Below are 7,207 nucleotides of genomic sequence, written 5' to 3'. Positions count from 1 at the left end.
CTGTACCAGTACCATGCAGTTTTTATCACAATTGCTCTGTAGTACAGCTTAAGGTCAGGCATGGTGATTCCAACAGAGGTTCTTTAATCGTTGAGAACGGTTTTTGCTATCCACAGTTTTTTATTATTCCAGATGAATTTGCAAATCTCCCTTTCTAACTCTGTGAAGAATTGGCTTGGAATTTTGATGGGGATTGCATTGAATCTGTAGATTGCTTTTGGCAGGATGGCCATTTTGACTACATTAGTCCTGTCAATCCATGAGCATGGAAGATCTTTCCATCTTCTGAGATCTTCTTCAATTTCTTTCTTTAGGGATTTGAAGTTCTCATTATACAGATCTTTCAGTTCCTTAGTTAGAGTCACACCGAGGTATTTTATATTATTTGTGACTATTGGAAGGGTGTTGTTTCCCTAATTTCATTCTTGTCCCGTCTGTCCTTCGTGTAGAGGAAGGCCACTGATTTGTTTGAGTTAATTATATATCCAGCTACTGCACTGAAGCTGTTTATCAGGTTTAGGAGTTCTCTGGAGATCAAGGGGATACAAATTGTTAAAGAAGAAGAAGTGCATTGTTTTTTATAATGCATATTCCATGACATGTAAGTAGGGCATTCTTGACAGAAGAACCTAAGACATGTGCAGTTTTGTTTATAAAATAAAAAAGGGGAGATATGGAGAGCTTTGGGGGCTGTTTCCAGGAATTCAGCAGGAAATAGCTATCAGGCTAGGACAATAAAGTAGGCTCGAGGCAATTACAGTCAAGGAATGTATTGCATTCCTTTTATCTGGATCATCCTGATAAACCCCTAAACATAACAACCAGGGGACTTTGTTTATTGCTTTGATTTTGCCCTGCTTGTTCCTTTACTATTTTATTTATGCTCTATTTATTCCCTGACTATTTTGTTTATGCCATAAAGTCTGATCATATTCTTTGTATAATATAAAATATAAATTTTATATAAAATATAAATGATATAATGATATTAAAGCAGACTGGAAAAAATTAGACTCGCCCTCAGCCTAAGAACTGTCTGGGGTCATGCTACAGTGAAAAAAAAAAAAAAAAAAAAAAACAAGAATCTATGAAAAAGCCTTAAGGAAACACACTACTTAGAAAGTTAATTTAAAAATACAGCTTTTAAGAAGAAAGGAGGTCAAAGAAAATTACCCTGGGTGTATGAACAACGTTAAACCCAGATTGCATGGGCTATTAAATAAAAGGCACTGGATATTGGCCAGGGTCTCTAATATTGTCCTTTGTTTCCCACAATACCTGCACGGTAATACTGATTCTACCACATACTTCAGCTACAGGTCAAAGAGAAACCAATCTCAAACTGACTGTGAATTTCTTCCTTGATGTTTGTCTTCCACAGTGATAAAGGTGCTGTGCAGACTGCTGGGAGAGAAAAATTCATTGATGTACTTAGTCTTTGTGTGGTGCAATACCAACATGCTAGACAAAATATGCCCACTGAAATAGTAGTGGCACAACTGTTAAGATATAGCTAACCAGTCTGTTTTTTATATTAGAGGCCTGCTCTACAAGAGGGAATTGGCATGCCTTAAAATATAATCATGGTCAAAATCCATGGAGAGATCATGGGCTTTAGAACGAAACTTGCTATTGTTATTTTGCTAAATCACCATGTTGCCGAATCCCTTTCCAAATATCTACATTTGTGCTTGTGCTTATCGACCTGAACTGCTTTCATTCTTAATGCAGCAGATAGCAGCCAATGGGAAGAAAACCAGTGACAATGCTGAGAATAAGGGACAGAGTGCTCATTCCTACGTGGGACATCCATGTTAACCCTGCTATCCCAAGGCTCTGGGAATATCACACACATGGAAAAGGAGACAGAAAGAATGAAGAGTACTGGGAAATCACCTTCCAGAGAGGATACGGACATTATACTCAACTTATAATAGCTGTGGTTATCTGCATAACATAAACCCAGCAAAAATTCTAGGATAGATGGAGTAGGTTGTCTCCAGGCCCCACTCCTTAATGAAGAGAACTGAGAACAGGTAACAGTCAGGGATGATGGAGAAGCAATCTATTTCGAGGATAGAATGCCACCTGTAGGTTTTCTATGCTCCCATGGAGGGTCACATACCATACATATACTGGCAGCACTAAATAGACTTCATAAGTTATCAAAAAAGAAGGAAAAACATTCAAAAAAATATAAACTCCATAAATTTGCAAGAAATTTCTAATAGTCAGACATAGGAGAGGACAAAAAAGGAGAAATGAGGATTACCTATGATTATATGTCTTGAAATTTCATGTCTGATCATATCAAAATCTCAAAAATACAGAAATAATTCCATTGAAAATTTATGAATTACGAAAACATAAAAATTAAAAATAGTTTGCCAGAAAAGGGAAGGAATATAACCAAAATATATTATGTGAAACTGTAAAAATAAATATTCAAATAAAGCACAGAAATGAAGTCTAACACATAGTTTACAAAGCATACAAATTGTAAAATTTATAGAGATGGATACTCAAGAAGTGGTTGGATGGCTCTTACAGCAATAAGTTATTGTCAAAAGTATTCGCTCCAGAGGATAAGAATGATGGAAATGAAAAGGTTTCTTTGAAGTTTACAGATGCAGTTAATGTGTATTTTTCCTGAAAACCTGAAAGAGCATGCATACATTTTGATAAAATACAAAGCATGTAAAAGCTGATATCTGCTCAAAAATACAGTGTGTAAAAGTAAGGCTGAGAATGCTGACCAACACTCCCAGATAAACAATGTAGGTACCGTGGTGAGAATCGTTTTTTCAGGATCCTCGTGTTCTACTCGGATGATAATGGCATTCTTAACTGTAGTCTTCCTGCTCAATGCCTGTAGTACCTATATAACCTTGAGAAACATCAACCATTCTAACAGGGAACGTTCAAAAAATTGCCCAATCATTAATCCTCAAAAGCATGAAGATTCCAAAGCAAAGTCTGAGAACCTGTCACTGAACAGAGGAAGCTAAGGACATGTTCTGAGTAAATATCATTAGACACCCAGGAAGAAGTCATGGGACAGAAAAGAATATAAGATACAAAGGGTGAAACCAATCTGAACCAAGTACCCAAATATAGTAATCAGTAATGTATTAGTGACCCTTGGCCTTGGTGATGGTTAATATTGACTGTCAACTTAGCAAGATCTAAAATCTCCTGGGCAATTTTTCTAGATTAGGCTAATTGGTAGAAAGACCTACCCTGAATATGGCTAGCACCATTCCTTAGGTTGGCTTTAACTGTGTAAGACAACCTTGAACATCCATCTCTCAGAGTTTTATGCAATCACATCAATAGATCTGGGTGTGTTGACCTCCAGCCAGTGGGGTAGGAATAGGTGAGTTTCATGTGTCTTCCATTCTTCTTAGACAAATATATCTTGTATTCTTCCTATTCGTGTTAACACCAAGATACAGAGGCAACACCAGAAACCTCTCAAACTGGGCCTGTTCAGGCCACTTTCTCCTGGTCAACATGATGACAGACTACATGGAAGAGATGGAAAACCACCTTCCACCTTTCAGAAATTGTAGCTGTAAAGCCATATCACAACAATCATGGATCTATATTTGGAATACAGAAAAGCCACCAAAGGTCAGGTGTAAGATTAATCTTAGAACCACAATTTACTGAGAAGAAAACAAAGTTTTCACACAAGACAGTGGGGTGGAGCACTCAGCTGTCTGAGTCTGAGAAGAAGCATGAGAATGTGAATAGTCTGCTCCCCTAAGAGCTCTGGACACTCCCTGAGGCTCACACCATATCTTTCAGTGGTAATCTGGATAAACAATCAAATTGTCCCATCCTTCTCATTGTGAAGTCTGAGAATAGCAGAAATGGAATGGGTACTGAGCCACCACTACTCTTGCCACCAATGAGCATCCTTCAATGTTCCTCTTCTTTTTGATTTCCCCCAAAATATTTGGATAGTATTTTCATCTCAAACAAATAGATTAAACTCTCTAAAATCTACCACCCATCTCCTATCATGCTATTATGTGAAAAGTTTAGCCTAGCTCTGTGCCTTAGTTTCCTATTCTGTAGAATAGAACCAATAATACACATTCCTTATTTTTCAAATAAGTATTAAATTACATTAATTCACACCCTTGTGTGTTAGGATCTCAAAAATCACTTTATACACATGTAACATTAAAGCACATTCATATTTAATTAAAAATTCAGTTGGGTCACACTACTTACTCAGGAAATTATTACAAGAATTTGATGGGCTCCCTTCAGTATTAAAAGTGGGGTGGTTTTCTTTTTCTTCTCCTGTCAAATATGTTAAACTGCATCAATTTCTTTTACCTTTTTCTGATAGCGAACACCATTGGCAGACATCCAACAGAACAAATTCTCAGGCTCTGTCCAAAGAAATTCTGTGGTGTTATTCAGACTTTAAATTATTCAGCGCCTGGTTAGTTGCTGGAGATATTAATACACAACAGCACATTGCTAATTACTTAATTTAATGTGTTATTCCTTCACACCCAATTTTATGACTTTACATTTTAATGGGATTTTTTCATTTTAAATAAATATCTAATGTCTTTTACTTTTATTATTAATTATCCATTAACTGTTGGTTAAACGAAAGGCTAAATATGACAGAAATAAAGCTGTTCTAAATAATCACAGTATGAGGGAAACATTACTCTAATGTCACTGCAATAAACCTTCTAGAAATCTAATCTTATGTATAGTACATTCCGGTTACATAGCTATACTGTGTATTTCCTTTGTGTATAAAACCATGGTTTAAATTAAATGAATGCTCTACCATCTATATCTTATTTATATATTTTCATGCCAGTATAAAGAAAAATAAGTTTCCACACTAATAAATAACTATAAAAAATATTTTACAATTTAAATATTAATAAATGTAATATAAATGTATCAATATTTCTCTATGCATAAATAACAATGCATTGTAACTTGATTGTTTTAAAGGCACTTTAAAAAGGAAGTAAATAGACATATTTATGGTGAATATAATACCAAGTGTCTATACAATATGCATCATGAGAAATGAAGCTTGTGCTATTGACTTGCATGGTATAGATGAGGACAGGAACTGTTTGAAAATAATAAGAGAAAGATATAAAATGGCATTGTTCCAAAGGGTGTTGACCTCCAGTTGTTGAAGACTTGAACATGGCTTTTGCTGTTAAAACAGAACAATTAAAAGTAATTGGTAGAGATGTAGTCCATGACAGAGTTAAAGACCTGAATGAGGCAAAACTGTCTACTGGGACAAATTCCTCACGACTCTTACCACTATTTGAATAGACAGCTCACACGACACTCAAAATACAGCAGCGAAACTATGATTAGAGTCTGTATACATATTTCCAATTCTCTTCTATCTCTTGAAAAAGATTTCTCTATCAGGAAAAAAGAATCAGTCACAGAGGAGGAGAAAGAAGTTGAAAACTAAAGCTCACGTGTCAGACGACTGGGTAAGCTAGCCTCGTGGCTCGTATGCTTCATAATGTTTCAGAGCTTTAAACTCTACTCTGGAACAGGAGCTTTTCAACAGCATTGCTCTTGGATTATTGCACAGATTAAAATATAAAATATACTACAGCAATCAGTAGGGAACTAAAGTATGCTAAATATCTTAGTTAATGTATGATTGATTTAAATGGCATTACCTCCAGATAATTCAATTCTCCTAATGTCTCAGGTGTTCTCACATTAGTGGACAAATATATCAAGTGTTTTAATAATGTTTATAACTAAGAATAATATAGTCAGACTTTGCAAATAAGAATCACCACTATCCACTTTGAGATGTGATGACCCATTTTTAAATTGCTTATATTTAATGAGTCATTACTAAATTTTTTTTTTTTTTTGGTTCAGTAAAAAAGCTTTCACTAGCATCTTAATTTTAGGATCACTTTCATCCCTTTTAAGATAGAATATATTGTGTTCTCCCGTGGAACCATAAAGAAGAACACCAAACATTAAATCTCTCTGTGTGTGTGTGTTTAAAACTATTCATGTTTTAGCCAAATTGGTTCTATTTGACAATCCACATCCAGGAGCTCATGCAACTGAAAGGCAAATGTGAAATGTGAGAATTCATGATAACTCATGGGGACACCAGCTACTGATGTCTTGTCCTTTTAAATTTAGATGATTGATATGATAACCGCCAATTCCAGGCTCGGAAAATAGATCTGTGACCATGAACCACTGGATTATCCTTGAACATTCCTGGTGTATTACATATTGATCCATCTCTGTCGGCTTTTCTTTTGCACCCATTGGGATTACTGTTTGGATTTCAAAATTGCAATTTGATTTATGCTACCCAATCCACTTAATCCCTGCTTTGTACATGTGCATTGTAATTCCCACCTGTGTATACACAAACCAGCAGCCTGGAGTTTGGAGCAGACAAGTAATTTCATTTAACAGCTGTTAAATAGAGGAATCCACAGGTAGCCTTCACTCAAATGTTAATTGCTCTCAGTGCTTTGCTCATAAACCCACCAAAGTCAGGTGCTTTAGGCTGTACTGCAGAAAAAAAGTACAAAGTAAGATAAGTTACAGGCACCATGGCAAGAGGGAAAATGAACTCAGTCCTAGAACTGAATGTGCCTGGACCCCTGAAGACAATACCAGAATGGAAATTAAACAGTGACGGATGTTTTACTAATAGTGATGGGCTGTTGCTGTTTCCCAGATGGAAAGAATTTAAAGAACAATTCCTAAGGACTAAGGAAAGAAATCATTTGCAAATTCTGATTGCATAGAAGCTGGGGAAAGTCAATTGGCAAATTACCAAATTATAATACAGTGCTGAGCCAGAGCCGAGGTATTCACTTGTCAGTTGCTTTGGAAGACTCTGAGTAAATGGAGACTAGATTTGGAACTAAGCAATGAACGTGTTGATTTTATTGAAGCCAGCTGTTTTGAATATTGCATCAACAGCAGTCACTCTGTACGTGGTGGCCCAGCTCAGGGCCTGGAAGGCATGCTGGATTATCTTCTTTTAAAAAAAAAAAAAAAAAAAAAAAGAAAGAAAGAAAGAAAGAAAGAAAGAAAGAAAGAAAAAAAAAAAAAACAAAACCAGCAACTGTTCCAAGAAAACAAGTAACAGAAGGAAAACAAATGCCTGGCACAATGTAAGGTGAGTTAGCTTGCTATTCAC

The sequence above is a fragment of the Mus pahari genome, chromosome 4 (assembly GCF_900095145.1).
Source record: "Mus pahari chromosome 4, PAHARI_EIJ_v1.1, whole genome shotgun sequence".
NCBI classification, from domain to species: Eukaryota; Metazoa; Chordata; class Mammalia; order Rodentia; family Muridae; genus Mus; species Mus pahari.
Note: the sequence above shows the minus strand (reverse complement) of the source record.